This window comes from Culex quinquefasciatus, chromosome 3, assembly GCF_015732765.1.
Source record: "Culex quinquefasciatus strain JHB chromosome 3, VPISU_Cqui_1.0_pri_paternal, whole genome shotgun sequence".
Classification (NCBI taxonomy): domain Eukaryota; kingdom Metazoa; phylum Arthropoda; class Insecta; order Diptera; family Culicidae; genus Culex; species Culex quinquefasciatus.
In genome coordinates this window covers 33,845,117-33,863,466 of record NC_051863.1, presented here as the reverse complement: position 1 = coordinate 33,863,466, position 18,350 = coordinate 33,845,117, and the positions used below count along the sequence as shown (strand labels likewise).

General features: G+C 33.4%; 1 protein-coding gene across 1 annotated transcript in view; it reads left to right on the top strand.

Moving 5' to 3' along the window:
• Positions 1-18,350, top strand: part of LOC6054583 (cell death protein hid) — a 104,740-nt gene that overhangs the window by 1,660 nt on the left and 84,730 nt on the right. The gene's annotated exons all lie outside the window — the stretch shown is intronic.

Below are 18,350 nucleotides of genomic sequence, written 5' to 3'. Positions count from 1 at the left end.
GGCGAATAGGGACCCACGGGACAATTATGCGTAGAAACACAGAAATCGATCGAAAAATTTCAATCGCGTTTTTCTCAGTTGTCCTTTTTTGAACATGGGACAACTATGCGTAGAACGGCAGTATAGACATTGAAAATTAGGGCAAAATCAGTTATTATTTTGAAATTTTAAAAGACTTTTTTTTTGCTTTTCCAACAAAATTGTGTTCAGATTTTTATTTCTTAAAAAAAAACAATTAAGATTCAAAAAAAACTCCATTCACAGCCCAATAATTCATAAACGATGGACAATTAAGTTAAAAAAAAACAAGCAAATTTAACATCAATCCATTCTGATTGATTTTAAAGGAAGAAGATTAATTCGAACTTTTTCTCAAGTCATTGGGAAAAAACAAGCATGTTTATGTTTTTTAAAGAGTGTATTTTTCTGAACGCTCTTAGAGCTGGTAAACATATTTTTAAAGGTTTTTGTCATCATTTTTGTGATCATTCAATCTTTTTAAAATATTGATAATTTTTTAATATAATCTCATGAATTCGAAAAGAGAGATAAAGAACACAAAACATGATTTACTGAATTAGGTACAATTTCAACTTTTCGGCAAAATGAAAATTATCGAATTTGGTTGAAAAAAATCTCGGTTAGTTTTGGTTCATTTTGACAGATGACTAACTGAAGTCCTCTTGCCTAATCCATTCAAAGTGAAAGGAAATACAGAATTCTGTCAAGTTTAAAAAAATACAAAAATGTGAATTGATAACTTATCAAATATAAAGAACCTATGATTGAAATAAAAAAAACGTTACTTAATCCACCTTAAGGTGGTTGGTGCCTTCCTCACATTCATAAAGTCAATACATTCAGTAAAAATAGCAACATTTCTCCTTAACATGTTTAACAAATCAACTTTATTACTCATTTCTTTTGATATGGTTCGCAGACCATCAATATTTCTGGCTCATCGGCAAGGTCTGATAAAAAAAACCTATCCAACGATAGTTCGCATGGAAGATTCAGACAATATTTTTATCACAATATCTGAAATCTGGCTTCCATAAAGTGTATAAATAACACTTAAGTGCTAATAACTTTTGAAAGGGTTGTCAGATCAAAGATGTTTCAGGCTCATTTGAAAGGTCTTTCAATTACCTACTAAAAACGGGTTGCATAAGGGACCCGGACATAAATTTTCATTGAAATATCTGAGATCCGGCCTCCAAAAAGTGTATAAATAACACATAAGTGCTTATAACTTTTGATAGGGTTGCAAGATCTTCGATGTTTTAGGCTCATTTGAAAGGTCTTTCAATTATCTATCTAACGATAGGTCGCATGATGGACCGGACATCATTTTTATTGCAATATCTGAGATCCGGCCTCCAACAAAGTGTATAAATAACACTTAAGTGCTAATAACTTTTGATAAGGTTGTCAGATTTTCGATATTTTAGGCTCATTTGAAAGGTCTTTCAATTATCTAACTAACAACGGGTTGCATAAGGGACCCGGACATAATTTTTATTGCAATATCTGAGATCCGGTCTCCAACAATTTGTATAAATAACACTTAAGTGCTAATAACTTTTGATAAGGATGTCAGATTTTCGATATTTTAGGCTCATTTGAAAGGTCTTTCAATTATCTAACTAACAACGGGTTGCATAAGGGACCCGGACATAATTTTCATTGAAATATCTGAGATCCGGCCTCCAAAAAGTGTATAAATAACACATACGTGCTTATAACTTTTGATAGGGTTGTCAGATCTTCAATGTTTTGGGCTCATTAGAAAGGTCTTTTTAATACCTTTCTGAAAATGTATAATATGATAGGTTTTCTTGCAAAAACCATCCTTTTTACAATCTTCCGGACATACGTCAAAATAGTTTTTTTAGCATAACTTTTGAAGTACTTAACTAAACTTGCTGATTTTAAATATAGACCTATGGGACCCCAAGACGGATCGCATGAAACTAATACGGTCAAAATCCGTTCATCCAGTCCGGAGATAATCGAGTGACAATTTTTTTGTCCACCCACCTACACACATCCACACAGACATTTGCTCAGAACATGATTCTGAGTCGATAGGTATATGTGAAGGTGTGTCTACGAGGTCGAATTAAGAAGTTCATTTTTCAAGTGATTTTATAGCAATAATTAAAAATTAAGAATTTTTATAATTGAAATATATTAGTCAATAACCTTTTTGATGCAGTCTTTAATAAAAAAAAAATGCCTGCTTATCATCAGTTTAAATCATTGCAATAGATTTGATATTTAATTGATTCTGAGATATTTCAATGTTTAATTCAGAAAAATCGGTGGAAACTTATACGACACCAACCAGGAAAAGATGATAAGAGTTTGTTTTTAATCCCATCTTAATTGATGATGCTATAATTAGTCTTCGTAACACTTTCAATCTAAACAGCAGATTATTTTCAAAATGTTTGTCAAGCAAAGCCACAATCTACATCGCACAATTGATTTACTCTTTGTCTCCTCGTGAGATTAGCACCATAATCAAGTTCAACAGTTCAACTAGTTAGTCCTAACATTCACACTTTCACACACTCATGAGCAGAAACAAAATGAAAATAAAGCAAAATGTGACACACGCTAAATCGTTCTATAATTTTATTGGCGTAGTAAAGCTATTTTACATACTTCTTAGTTCTACACACTAAAAATGACGCAAATGTGAAAGTTGTTAAATTTGAGGTTAATTTTTTTTATGTATTTTATCTAATTCATATTACATGTCCATACCAAGTTTAAATTAAATTTACTTTAGAAAAAAGTTTGTTTTTATTTTATTGTTTTTTGACAAATTACACATGATTTTTTTGCCGTGTAGGCTCATTTGAACGTCGTTCTACGAGCAAGAACAAAGTGCACTATTCTTTCTTTTTGCTCTCCCTCTCACTTGGCTCTGTCCCATACATAAATATTTACATTTAACCCATCAAATTACCGTTCGTAACTTGTGCTGTTGAGCAATTTAATAAACAGTCGTGGATTTTGTTTTGGTTATTTTTTCATTCTTTTTCTGTGCGCAAATAATTGCACTACGCTCTCCCATTCACCAATTGAACCAAGAGAGTTGCTTTGTTTTATTAATGTTTTTGCTTCCTCGAGAATAGTTGGTTGGGCCTCGTGACTGATGTTTGTACACTTTTGTAGTTCAAGCTGTCCAGAATAGTTCTTGATTAGATTTTTGCACAAAATTCAATTGTTTAGCAAGCGCATTTAATTTTTACTGTTTTTTTTTCAAATTTAATATGCATTTTAGTTGTGACACTTTTGAAAAGATTTTCAAATAACATTAGCACATTTATATGGAAGATACTTAAATTCAGACAAATAATGTGTTATAATCAAAAATCAAACAAGCTGGAAACATTTTATTCACTAAAATAATCATGGTTTAATTCTATCTAAAACACTGGACAAATTTAATATTAGACAAACGTTTTTTTACCCGAAACTGTAAAATTTAATAATTACATTTAAAACATGTAATTTTAACCATGCAATTTTGTTTACTGTGTAAAATCATTCCATCAAATCACGTTCGGACATATCGCTCGATGGCGCAATCGTTGGAGTCCGCCTGTCGGTGAGTGTGCGAAGAAATCGCCCAACAAGTTCTAAGCCCCAGACGATCGATCAGTTCGATAGCCGTGTCTGTGGACGCGTCTCGAAGCGCGTTCTGACACTTGGCTGCAAAATTAACTATGATGAATTGCAAGTCAGAGGAAAGCCAAGAGGGTTCGCGCGAGGAGGAGGGCAGAAAATAAAGAACCATTTGTCGCGTATTATTACCGCACTCGGCGAGAACGGGTTGTAATAACTTACAGCACTTTACAAGCGTCAACGGGCGACGTGCTCAACGTTCGGTTCAGGTTTAGTCACTTTAGAAAAAAAAACACAAATTCAAAAAAATTGGGTCTCTAAAAACATGTTTTTATTTGATTTAATTAGTTTCAACAGTTCTGCTTCAAACAAAATGTATAAATTTAGAAGTATAGATTTTTAAACAAAACATTTTTGTACCAGTGCAACCACAGCTAAATGATTGGCAGTAGGGCGGTGAAAATGCTGAAGTGCAAGCTGACTGGTCGCGAGATATTGGAACTGTATGCACTAGACTGTACTAGAGCCACGAGTCGATCCGCGTCGTTGTCATAGTTGAAGCCAGCTGAAAAGTACTTGCGATGCGGACTGCAACAAATAAATATGCGACTTTAGCGTCAAGTTGAACGCTGCTTCAAGGACACTGTGCGATTGAAGTTGCGTTTCCCTTCAGCTGATGGGGAGGATTGATTTTTTTTATTTCTTTTAATGTTCTTTTGACTAGATGTAATTAATCAGCGATGACAATTAATTATAATCTTTGGACAAATTGTGGGCTTTGTTTCATCGGAATTCTAGTCGACTTTTTATGTATCAAATCGATACAAATAAAACATAAAAAGAGTTTGTTCAAAAAACCTCTAGTTTGGGATAGACTGAAATGTGAAACTGGGAGGAAAGCTATTTCCGAATAATTCGAAATAAATAGAAATAATTTGCCGACGGATCTTGTGCAAACTTATTTTACATATTTGTTCTTGGTGTCTTTTTAGGCAGCTTGTTCAATATTTCTAAGAGTGGCTCGACTAAATCGTTTTTTCCAGAATTTTTGGAAATTTGGGACCGATTGAGTCCAGAATTATACAATACATATTTATTTTTATTTATTTTAAATATTTTTTTTCAGTAATTTTTTTTTGAAAATCTAAACAGCGTTTAAATTGAGAAAAAATATACCGAAGAAAATATGTTATCATCTGGTTCCTATCAAAAGAAACAGTGGTCTCAGAACTGGTCTTCCAAATTTCAGGAGGTCCTCAACAGAAGGCATAAAAAAAATTTGTTGTTGGTTAAATTTGATTATTTAAAAAAAATCATGTAGCGATGAGCCTGCTTAGTATACATATTTGTTTGCTTAAAAAGGCCGTTGCAAATATTTTGTTAAATTTATGTCCCTCGACTCTGACCAAATCCGAGGGGGGGTGGGGCAATAAAAAAGTATAAAAATTGAAATTACGAGCCATGGTTTCAACATTTTAATGAAAAAAGTGTTTTAAAATGCATTATACTCCTTTCCAGTTGTTTTGTCATCATTAATTTCTAAAATATCTAAGTATTGACGAAAATTTTATTTTTTGCGAAAAATAATTTTTTTTCGATACATTGGAATTTCATTAACAAAATATTTTTAAACAATCCCAAACATGCTAAATATGATGTTTGGGATTGATTAGACTTCTATTTTCATAAAAAATTTTGAAGTTTTTCGGCAAAATATTTTTTTTGCCGCCTGATAAACTTTGAAAAATATTTGCAACTGCCTTACTAATTTCGCAAAATTTTTAATCACTAAATAACATATTTGCTAATCTTATGAATTTCCCAACTTCTCAAATGAACTCTGAAAATCAAGCTGAGCTGAAAATATAAAAAAAATATTCCATTTAAGAATCGTCGTGTTACCCTTCTACAAATTTGAAAATGAAGTAATTTCAAAGTTCTTATAATCTACTTAAGATAAACTCAACATATATTTTATTTACTGAATTATTGTATAATGCAAAAAAAATGGAAAAGGTAGACTACAGCTTTTCCTAATTATGTGTATTTTAACGGAAAATCATAGATTTTTTTAAATTTTTCACACAAAAAAAAAACAAAAATAACCTTACATATCTTACTGCCAATTTTATGCGTTCAATTTGCTGATTAAACTTTTATAAAATATGTTCTTTTTTCAATTATCAACCAGAAATACAAATGAAAAATTTTAAAAAAAAATTATAGGAGAATAACCACTGCAACATGATTTATAATAACTTTAGGATTTAGATTACTTGAAAACAATATTTATTTGGTATTGCTTAAATTATTAAGACTTTTTTTAGAATAAGAGTAAAACCCAATTTTGAAAATGTCTTTTTTTTAAATAACAGAATCAAAACATAATACATTTCGGTACAAGTATATTTTCCGCACGGCATAGGTTGTTATAAAGTTAAATTTGTCAGCACTTGCATCGAAAAATAATATTTTTCAATTCTGCTTTGATTCTAACGGTGAATTAACTAAACAAAAGGGCATTTGACTCAAAATCCCATTTCAAGGGTGTTTTTGTGGTATTGCGTAAAATGTTTTATGGAACTAGTTGCAAAAATGGATTTTTTCAGCACTCGTCGTTTTTATCCTACTCGGGGAATCTCGTTAGATAAATTGACGACTCGTGCTGAAAAAATCTGCTTTTTGCAACTTGTCGATAAACTACTAGTGAGCAATTCTCTACGAAAACGGTCTTTTTTCTTCAATTTTAATTTTTGTATTTTTTAATCCTGCTGAAAGAAGCCATTTTGTATCATTAGTTTTTCCATATAATTTTCCATACACATTGCAGCTGTCCATACAAAAATGATGTATTAAAATTCAAAAATCTGTTTCTTTTGAAGGAATTTGTTGCTCGATTTGTTGTCTTTGGCAAAGTTGTAGGTATGAGTAAGGACTACACCGGAAAAAAAATGATAAAACTGAAAAAAGTTGTGACAATTTTCCATTTAATTTTTTGTCACTAAAACTTGATATGCAAAAAAACACTATTTTCATTATTTTTTATATGTTTTAGAGGACATCAAATGCCAACTTTTCAGAAATTTCCAGAATGGGCATAAAATCTTTGACCGAGTTATGAATTCTTGAATCAATACAAATTATTTCAAAAAATCGAAATATTAGTCGCAAAAATTCGTCCACTTCATTTTATATTCAAGATGATTTTCAAAAAAGTCACATAAAAATAACTTAACTTGAAAATGGTGCACTTCATCAACATTTCATTGAAGTACTTTTTGATTGCAAATTTGATTTTACATCGAAAATGAAGTTGTCAAATTTTTGCGACCAATATTTAGATTTTTTGAAAAAATCAGGATTGATTCAAAAATTTATAACTCGGTCAATGATTTTTTGAACAACCTGGAAATTTCTGAAAAGTTGGCATTTGATGTCCTCTATAACATATCAGAAAATGAAAAAAAAAAAATAAATATAAAAATAGTGTTTTTTGCAAATCAAGTTAAAAGTAAAATAAAAAATCACCAATTTTTCTACCGTGTATCATTTTTTTCCAGTGTAGTCCGTATCCATACCTACAACTTTGCCGAAGACACCAAATCGATCAAAAAATTCCTTCAAAAGATACAGATTTTTGAATTGGGCAAATCTCCGCCAACTCACACAGCAGTTGCCCCGACCCTTCGATTTGCGTGAAACTTTGTCCTAAGGGGTAACTTTTGTCCCTGATCACGAATCCGAGGTCCGTTTTTTGATATCTCGTGACCGTCCCTCCGTCACGAGATATCAAAAAACGGACCTCGACCCCTTCCATTTTTGAACATGCGAAAAAAGAGGTGTTTTTTAATAATTTGCAGCCTGAAACGGTGATGAGATAGAAATTTGGTGTCAAAGGGACTATTGTGTAAAATTAGACGCCCGATTTGATGGCGTACTCAGCATTCCGAAAAAAACGTATTTTTCATCGAAAAAAATACTAAAAAAGTTTTGGAAACTCTCCCATTTTCTGTTACTCGACTGTAAATTTTTTTGGAACATGTCATTTTATGGGAAATTTAATGTACTTTTCGAATCTACATTGACTCAGAATGGTCATTTTTTCATTTAGAACAAAAATTTTCATTTTAAAATTTCGTGTTTTTCTAACTTTGCAGGATTATTTTTTAGAGTGTAACAATGCTGTACAAAGTTGTAAAGCAGACAATTACAAAAATTTTGATATATAGACATAAGGGGTTTGCTTATAAACATCACGAGTTATCGCGATTTTACGAAAAAAAGTTTTGAAAAAGTATTTTTTTGCGTTTCTCTTTGTTTCGTCGTCCGTGTCTGTCGCGGGTGACCATGAACGGCCATGATCGATGACGACCAACTTTTTCAAAACTTTTTTTTCGTAAAATCACGATAACTCGTGATGTTTATAAGCAAACTCCTTATGTCTGTATATCAAAATTTTTGTAATTGTCTGTTCTACAACTTTGTAGAATATTGTTACACTCTAAAAAATAACCCTGCATAGTTAGAAAAAACACGAAATTTTAAAATGAAAAATTTTGTTCTAAATGAAAAAATTACCCTTCCGAGTCAATGTAGATTCAAAAAGTAAATTAAATTTCCCATAATATGACATGTTTCAAAAATTTTTACAGTCGAATAAGTGAAAATGGGAGAATTTTTAAAACTTTTTTAGTGTTTTTTTCGATGAAAAATACGTTTTTTTTCGGAATTCTGAGTACGCCATCAAATCGGGCGTCTAATTTTACATAAAAGTTCCTTTGGCACCAAATTTCTATCTCATCACCGTTTCAGGCTGCAAATTATTGAAAACACCTCTTTTTTCGCATGTTCAAAAATGGAAGGGGCCGTACCGCCCCTCCGTCACGAGATATCATAAAACGGACCTCGGATTCGTGATCAGGGACAATAGTTACCCCTTAGGACAAAGTTTCACGCAAATCGAAGAGGGGTCGGGGCAACTGCTGTGTGAGTTGGCGGAGAATTACCCAAATATAAAATCACCAATTTTTTTCAATCGTGTATCATTTTTTTCCAGTGTAGTCCGTATCCATACCTACAACTTTGCCGAAGACACCAAATTGATCAAAAAATTCCTTCAAAAGATACAGATTTTTGAATTTTCATACATCATATTTGTATGGACAGCTGCCTAATGATGCAGAATGGCTTTTTTGGGCATACCGAAGGCACCAAAAAAGTTTTAGTCGGATTAAAAAATACAAAAAAAAAATCGAATGACCGAATTCTGAGAGAACTGCGCTCTAGTATAATTGGACTTTTGACCCATGGAAAATAACTCAATACTAACCAATAACTAAATGCTAAGAGATTCAAATGCTAAATTATTTCTATTTTCGTTTCAGGTATGTACAACATTGCATTTAAAACGAGATTCCTGAGAGTAAGTTTATCCATTATAATAATGAACAAAAAACATTTGTAAGTATCGTGGTGATAATTGTGGAAGCTTTTTGCACAGTTTTCAAATAAGTTTAAAAAAATGCATTTTCATAGTCATCACCCTTTTAAAATTTCTCACCTCTCACAAAAAAAATCTGTTTTGGAAGATCCGCTTGAAAGTTCAAATCGCGGCCGCGCTCGCTTTAATTGATGCATGATCAGCCAAATTGGGCCTGGCGCAGTATTAATTACCAGCAAAAATGAGCTACATTAGCTACACAAAAAAAAGCGTGGTAGCCAGATAATGGATATCGCATTGCAAAGCGCTAAGGGGCCCGCAAATAGCCAGATCATGTTTCCCCTGTGAAGAAAGAGGAGGTTCGGATGCAAAATACGCTCCGGTCAGTGATTTGCGCCGTGTTGAGCCAGGTCCTGGAACGAGACTTTTTGATATTTAAAGGGGTTATCAACAGACGGTATCGATCTCGAAAGACTCGTTAAATCACCAGCTCAAACCGCAAACTCCAGTAGCGATACCAGCGTGGCTTAATTTCAAAAGCCTACATGTCTGGAGAACACAGACCGACCACGTTGGTTCGTGTAGGCAGCATGCAAAATCTTGTTTCACGCAAGAACCCCACAACCCGAGCTGGAGGAAAAAAGGGGAGCAATACTGAAACATAATCGCTCTTCTTTTGAAAAACGAGCTCGAAAACACAACTCCAGCGAAACTTTGAAGACGGTTGATTTGGCGGGTACCGTGGAGGCGGGTAGCTTTGGAGGTTGAACCCCTCGAAGGGCTACTGGAAGTTCTGGAATTTGAGGTTCACCCCTTTTAACGGTATGCTTAGGCCGTTCTGAACCCTTGCGGAGATGTTGATGGACGACGCGTGTTCAACGTCATTACTATCAATAGGCGTGAAATTGAGTTCCAGGAAAGCGACCCTGGAGCAACTTTCTTCGAAAAAAAGGACTGAACATCTGTTGCACGTGTTTTGCTGTGGAGTAGTAGGGGGACTCGATAAACGGCTTATCACCACCCCGGAAACCGGTGAGCTAGACCCCAAATTCAGATAACAATTCGATGCGAAATGGGTTCGATTCTTGGAACCTCAAGAAGGGGTAAGTTGGCAGTTGGTGAACACCCCGAACTTGAACTCGTCAAAGTGGTCAACTTGGCGAACTTCACCAGCGCAGCACTCGTTAGGTTCCTTTGTTCGGGGCGTTGAACGCGCGCAGTAGCTGAACCCATGCAGGTATTGTGTATACGTACGGCAGCTCCTGGATAAAACACACAGCTCTCAGTTTTTCGATGAATCATCATCGGAATCGGTCAGTGAGTTTGCTGCGCTGTGTGTGGAGCTCGATACGAGAGATAGCCAATCTATCTGTTGATATGGGTTGAGCGATTCTCGCGTCGCTCACTAGCCCATTACAAAACCATTGAACCCGGCTAAAGGTATTGGCTGCGTGTTCGATCCTGTCCGCGAGCGGATTGCAGGAAATTGTTAGCAAGATTTGTTCCAGTTCATGCAAGAAGGAAGCCAGAAGGAAAAAAGGGTTGAGTTGTTCGATTCAAGAGGAAATTGGTACTGTTCCGAGGGGAATGGTTTATGGCAATTGAACGCGGTGAAGGCCAATTGGGATCAATTTCTGAGTAAAAGTTTTGGACACGTGTTGTTGTAGAAAAGGCTAATCCACTCTTATAATAGAATTCATAGCTTAATTAATGTATTGGAAAGTCATAGATTAAGATCCAAATAATAAGAAGGACTTGAAGTTAAAAATAGCATCGAATTACATTTTAACACCTAAACTCCCAATTTCGAGAAAAAGGGGGAATTTGTATGGAAATTCCCCCTTTTTCTCGAGCTTGGGAGTTTAGGTGTTAAAATTCATTTGTATAACTTAAAGCAAATTGGACAAAAAGCCATTTTTGAACGGTTTTAACAATTTTATGAAATATTTCAAATTCTTAATCTGTACGTCCTTTACAAGCCCTCAAAAAAAATGGAAATTTTATTTCAGAAAAACATTAAATGAAAAAAAATAGAAGGCTGATAGGACCTTTTGCAAATTAACACCAGATTTATACTTCAATCCAAACTTGCCTTGGTTTATAGCACAGACAAGAAATGAAAAATGAATCAAGTGATCATCAAGTTATATTATAAAACATATTTTTCAAAATTTATGTTGCCCCTTCCCCTTCTCCCCCTTCAAATTATCGGAAGAAACTTCAAAAATTTCAGTGAAAAAAGAAGTCTATTCACCTGAAAACAACTTGAAATGTATTCGCCTGCGTATTTAATTATATTCGTTACGTTCGTTACAAAATATTTTTGAATTTTTGTGGAATTCTAATGTACTGTACCGTAGAAAGAGAAGAATTACAAAACAACTAGACTAGTGTTAAATGAGTATAATTCAATATTTAAATATTTAAATACAATATTTAAACCATGGCTTGAAATTTCATTTTTTTTGCTCCTCCTCCCTTGACTTTGAACAGAGCCGAGAGACATGAACTTCAAAATAAATCTTCCCTTGCTAATATTTTGCTTTATTCATTTTTAATAATTTATTATGCATTTATCTTGTAGACTTTTTTTATGATTAGTAGTTATAGGCTTATTCCACAAACACTAATGACTGCATTTGGACTATTTGCTGTTGTGTAAAAATAGGTTGAAAAAGTAAACTCAATTTTTAAAGGGTTTTTAAAATGCAATTCCATGATTTACAAAAAATCCACAATTGTTTTTGGATGAGATCAAATAAAAATCACATACTTTTCAATTTTGAAGTTGATAATTGGTTCTCATCACTCATCATCGGTGATTAAAAAAATGAGAGCTCGTTGGGCAATACTGAAAAAAACCTATTTTTTCCAGTTTTTATTTTTCTTTGCATAACCATATATCAGCAAAATGTAGGTTTTTTTTTCGCAAATATTCTTATTTTAAATGTGCAAACATACTTTTTACAAAAAAAAATGAAAAATGAAATAATTTATGTAACCTCTTTTTCGATTTTTTTAAAATCACTTTTGAAAAAAAAACTTGATCAAAGATTTTTTGCTCATTCTGGAATTTTCTTATAAAGGAGGCAATTCATGTCCCCTACTAAAATACAAACAAATAATCTAAAAGTTTATTCAAAAAATCTGCTGTTTTTAATTTCCGTGTAGCATTTTTTTCGGCGTAGTTCTCATCCATTCCTACAACTTTTCCCAAGTAAACAAATCTATCAAAAAAATCCTTTAAAAGGTATATATTATGATTTTTTAACATACTATTTTTGTATGGACAGCTGCTAAATTTGCATGCAAACTGATATTAACAAACTGATGATGCAATTTTAGCTAGATTAAAAAAACAAAAATTAAATTCGGAAAAAGACAACAGCTTTTTTTAAAACTATTAGCAACAGCATTGAATTTATCATGTCTCAAAATTCGAACTTTCAAAACGATTTTTTTTATAACATTCGTTTTTAAATAGCTTATCTCTTAACATTCACCTACTTTCTTTTATTTTCCTGTGTTTGTTCAATTTAATAAAATTTTCTGGTATTTTTAGTAATATGAATAATTATTGTTTATATCATATATTTTTGTCAGAAGTATCAGCCCCAAACGCTTGTTGCAACTCACTCTCTTTCTAATTAGTTTTTTATTGAAATTACTCGAAAACAAAGCACTTCTTCAAACTTTATCAGTTGGAATTGTTTTAAGCAGGATTTAACCTTAATTATTGAAATTTCAGATTCAAATTTAGTAACGTCAATTCATTTAGTCAAGAAATGAGGACAAACCTTAAAATGTTGATTATGTTTTGGAAGGAAAATGGTTGAAAAATAAGTTTATGTTTGTTTGCTTACTTTAACAATATAAGTAATTAGGTGTAGGAAATTAAATTGAATGAAAATTTCAAACCAGCACACTTCTTATGTAATTGTAAGGATGAACAATTTTAAACTTTTATCATGTTTCTTTCTTTATCAGATTGCAATGCACAGTGGTCCGAAACCGAAATCTAGCGTGACAAAATTGATGGCGGCCACACGTTAAGATTTAGAGCTTTGGTGTCTTGGGGACAAACAATCAGGGTCAATAGGGTCATCTTTTCGTATGGTGGACATTAGGGTGGTCCAAATTTTAGGGTGGTTCAGAATTTTTATTTTGGTGGGATGACGAAATAGCGCTTTGGTGTCTTCAGAAAAGTTGTAGAGAACACCATTCTGAGCAACTTTTATTTAAAATTAAATTATTTTATTTATTTTATTTTTAATCTTGAAAAATGAATTTTGATCAATTTTATCAAAAGTTATGGGCAAAAAACGATTAATAAATGCTCATTTTCAAATTGAGATTAAATGAGTTAAACAAAAAAGACCTCCGAGATATTTTCAGCAAATGTACTCTAGAATGTGTACTTTCAGATGCTTCTAAGAGCGAGGTCAAACTTTACCACCTTTTCGGGTTATTCACATTTCAAAATGACGTCTTTTTCGTCGTATTTTGGCTATAACTTTCGTTTGAAAAGTCCGATTTTCGCTCTCTTGGAAGATAAATGTGTGTTTTAATAAGCTCTACAAATGTCTACAAGACACCAACTCACTACGACACAAGCCTGAGTTGATAAATTCAAAAAACTCATTTTTTCATAAACACTTCAACCTAAATTACAAAAATGGCTCTAGAAACTTCCCGTTTGAAGATAGAGCTTTGTGTTCTTCAGCAAAGTTGCTCAGAATGGTGTTATCTACAACTTTTCTGAAGACACTAAAGCGCTATCTCGTCATCCCGCCAAAATAAAAATTCTGAACCACCCTAAAATTTGGACCACCCTAATGTCCACCATACCAAAAGATGACCCTATTGACCCTGATCATTTGTCCCCAAGACACCAAAGCTCTAAATCTTAACGTGTGGCCGCTATCAACTTTGTCACGCTAGATTTCGGTTTCGGACCACTGTGCAATGTATTGAATTGATTAGATACAATTTCTCACAAGTCTTGTAAGGGCGCCACTGACATTAAATCCCTGTGAGAACGGAAAAAAGTGGGAGCAAAAAATCCTGCGTAATGGATACCAAATTGAGTAATTGCATTCACAAACAGAGGCCACATTTGTTATGAAAATCATCAGGCCGGCCGCTTTACGCTGGTTCCGTAAATAACTTCAACTGCCATATACTCCAAGTCCAAGTCCACGAAAGATCGGAGCCCGGCGATACCGCCCATCAACTCGCGTCGTCCTCAACTCCTCAACATCTGGGCTGGGCTCGTCAACCGTCGATCCACTTCTTGTTTATGTCAAACCAGTGACTTGGTTAGTTGGTTGGTAGCATTTAAAAATAAGGAAGAAGCTTCAACGCTGCCGGGGAGATGGCCTTATGGGAAAATTAATAACAATTAAGTCATTGAGTAACTTTCTTCCTTTCTTTGTACTGCATCTTGACTGCATCGTATATTGCACGGTTTTTTCTTGCATTTCACCACTCTGTGTGGAGTTTCCTCATTTTTTTCTCCGTTGAAGTCGTTATCTATTTTTAATCAACGGGTTGACCAAGTCTGACCAAGTCCGTCCAGACGATCGTGAGATAATCCTGACCAGATGACTTCCATTAAATTCAGCAAACGTATTAAATCGTTACGACTGTGCGAAACTGGAGCAAACGAATCACTTTTGTTAACCAGATTAATTGGGACTAACTCGGAAAGTAAGATTACCGCCAATTGCATTCGCTTAACGCACCACAATTAAGTCATTGAGTGGGTCGTTCTGCCAATAAGTTCCTCTCGCGTTGCTTCGAAAATGAACTGCAATTATGCTTCTTGGTGAATTAGACACAATCACCACGTGGTGGTTAACTCATTAGAAAAACATTCATTCAACCGCAATTAAGTCAACACACGCCAGAAATGCAAACGGGCAACCTGATCAATATTTATTATTTATCATTCAACCCAGTGCCAGTTTAAACAACACAAGCGGCGACTCAGAATCTGGTCAATTCATCCATCATCTGAAGGGTTCTGTGTGTGTTTGGCGTGCAGAAAAAAAGGATATTGTTAGTGGCGAGAATCTTTTGAGAAAATAAACAGCCTTGGCAGCACATGGCCCTGGTTGGTTCTGCAAGCAGGTCAGTTTTTATCTCTGATGCATTGAAGCGAAGATGGTAGCACGGAAAAAGTATCCAGTTCATTTTACATTATTTGCTGAGGATCTTATAACTTTTTGATGTTTCAAACAGGGATGCCAGATACACAGATTTGCCTGTGTTTCACAGACATTTGAGCTCGTGTCAGACATTTTTTGAGGTACACAGACTTTTTAAAAACATCATTAAATTGTTATTTTGTTAAAATATCAATCGAAACTTATTTCGTTAGTCTTCAAATCGACGTCGTCGTGCTATCTTGTCGCACCCGCCATTTTGACGTTCCGAGAAAAACGCGTTTTAATGTTTGACCTTGAATATACAAAAACGAGTGCACGCAATGTAAACAATAACAAACACGTTTTGTTTGGCTGACCATTCTGTGCATTGTCCCGAAGTTTGGTTGAAGTTGGTTGCTGGAGTCCCGAGTTATAATTACAAATGTTTACGGTAGTCTAGCTTTTACGTGCGTCAAACGCATCCTGACTTTCCTGGCCTGAAATCCCTTTAGCCTTTTGTCGCACTTACATCAATTTTCATGGAGTGACAAGATAGCACGACAAGATTGAAACTACTTTCATATGTAAAGTGACAAAAATGCACGGAGTTTTTTCGGTTTTTGTTGAATATCTCAGGATTGGAATCGAATTTTGGGGATCTGTGAAGGTCAAAAGGTGAGGCATTGTGAGCTGCACAAAATGGCGTTCTTAACTCAATTTGGCCCAAAATGCACGTACGACAAGTTAGCACGATGGCGACGAAATGCTTAAAAACACAATTTTTTATAGATTTCTATGACTGTTAATTGATTTATTTGAATTTTAGACAAAGACACAGACATACACAGACTTTTTCACAGACATTTTAAAAAATCATGTGGCATCCCTGGTTTCAAATGATCAAGATTAGCTTGTGGTTTTCAAGGTATTGAATATTAAAATATTTAGCAAAAAAGTTTCAATTCTGGACAAAATCGAAAGGGAGCATACCTCACTTCTCATTTTTGTAAGATGTCATGAAAATATAAGCTCATTAGGAGTAGTTCTCTCTGGTTTCGTAATTTTATTTTATTTTTTTTTTCATTCGAATGAAACTGTGTCAGTCCAACAAACAAAAATTTGAATGTAAATGTATGAAATTTTGTTATCTGATAAGGGATTTTCTGATAGATTTGGTGTCTTCCGCATTTTTTATTTAACTTAGTATTACTAAAAGTAAAATTCCCAACATACTTTTTTATTAATTTTCATAACTTTTTAATATGTTTTTGGAAACTAAAAAATACATCTTCTTAAAATCGTTAATAGCTCGCCCGGGTGAACTCGGATCGTTTTGCAGTCTTGGACAAAGTTTGTCATTAAATTTTACATAAAAATCTCACACTTGACAATGATTTAACCCATTTAAAGCCATCTTTTGGTTGAATTTTCAAATTTTTGTTTTTCTCCATACATTTTTTTGAATTTTCTCATGCAAACTTCAACGATAAAAGCGACCCTTATAGCTGTATCTCGAAGCCGTTGCATCGTATTAAAAAGTTGTCTAAGACAAACTTTTAGGAAATTTGACTGCCTTTACGAAAAAAATACACTGAAACAAAAAAACACGCGACTTTTATGAGATTTTTTTTATTAATAAGTTTAAAACGCAAATTTGAAGGGGAGTCCACTTTTTTTCCTTATTTTTTTTGTGTAAATAGCCTAAGATGTTACAAAAAGGCACACGAAAAATGCAGGATGGAGCAACTCACCTAAAAAAAATACAAAAATCATTTACTGAAAGTGTTTTCTTTTAAGTGCTCTAAACGTCAAAATTTTGAAAAATCGAATATGGGAATCGATTTTCCAAACAATTTTGCCTACAAATCTCAATATTAACCACTGTCCTTAGTCCAATCACTGTGAAGTTTCAGCGATTTTGAAAATTAAAATTTAAAAAACTTGGGTTTTTGATGGTTTTTGGGAATTTTTTTAAGACGGAATTGATTTTTTAATCTAGAAAATATTTTAACCGGAAAGCTCGTACAATTTTCCAAAAGATCATCTTTGACCACTTTTCAAAATAACTCGTTTTTTATGATTTAAGCTAATTAACTATCCAGGTTAATATCATTCACTGAACTACACTGAAAAAATATTCAGTTTTCAGTTATGAACAATGTAATTAGCTTATATCTGTAAGCCCATACATCCAATTGAAATGTGGTCAGAGACAATCTTACGGGAAATTGGACAAGCTTTCCGGTTAAAATATTTTCTAGACTGAAACTGAAACCATCAAAAACACAATTTACACAACAAAACCGCTGTAACTTCACAAGGATTGGACTTAGGACAGTTGTCAACAAGAAGATTTTTTATGTAAAATTGTCTGGAAAATTGATTCCCATATTTGGGTTTTCTAAGTTTTGACGTTTAGAGCACTTTTCAAAAAAACAGTTTCAGTAAATGATTTTTTTATTTTTTCTGAGATTTGCTCCACATTTAACGCTATTTTCATAAAAAATTTTGAACGAAAAAAAATCGAGGGCTCACCTTCAAGTCAAAAAGGACGCTTGAAGAATGTTTTTTTCCACAATTATCAACATATGCGATGCGAATAGGGCTTTCAAAATGTTTCTAACGGATATGATTTTTAAACAAGCCTAAAAATGTTAAATATGAACAATAAATGCATTTAAATTTTTTTTATCCCTAACTGATAAGGTTTTTATTTCTGTTGTTATAATTTGAAGCTTTAAAAAAATCACTTTGATTTAGTTTGAAATAATTAGTCAACAAATGGTTTGAAATGTATGTAATTTTTTTAATCATTTTCATGTAAGGCCGTTGCAAATATTTTTCAAAGTTTATGCCCCCACCCCCCTCCCTTCAAAATTGGTCCGAAAAATCAGGGGGCAAAAAAATATTTTTTCAAAAAAATATCAAAATTCAAATGGAAATAGAAGTTTTATCAACTGAGAACAATCTTAAATGTCTTTTTCTGCATTATTATTATTATTTAACATGTTTGAACTCGTTTAAAAATATTTTGAACTTTTATGAAATTACAATGTACAGAACCGCAAAAACTTTTTTTTCTCGCAAAAATAAAATTTTCGTCAGTATTTAGAAATTTCGGA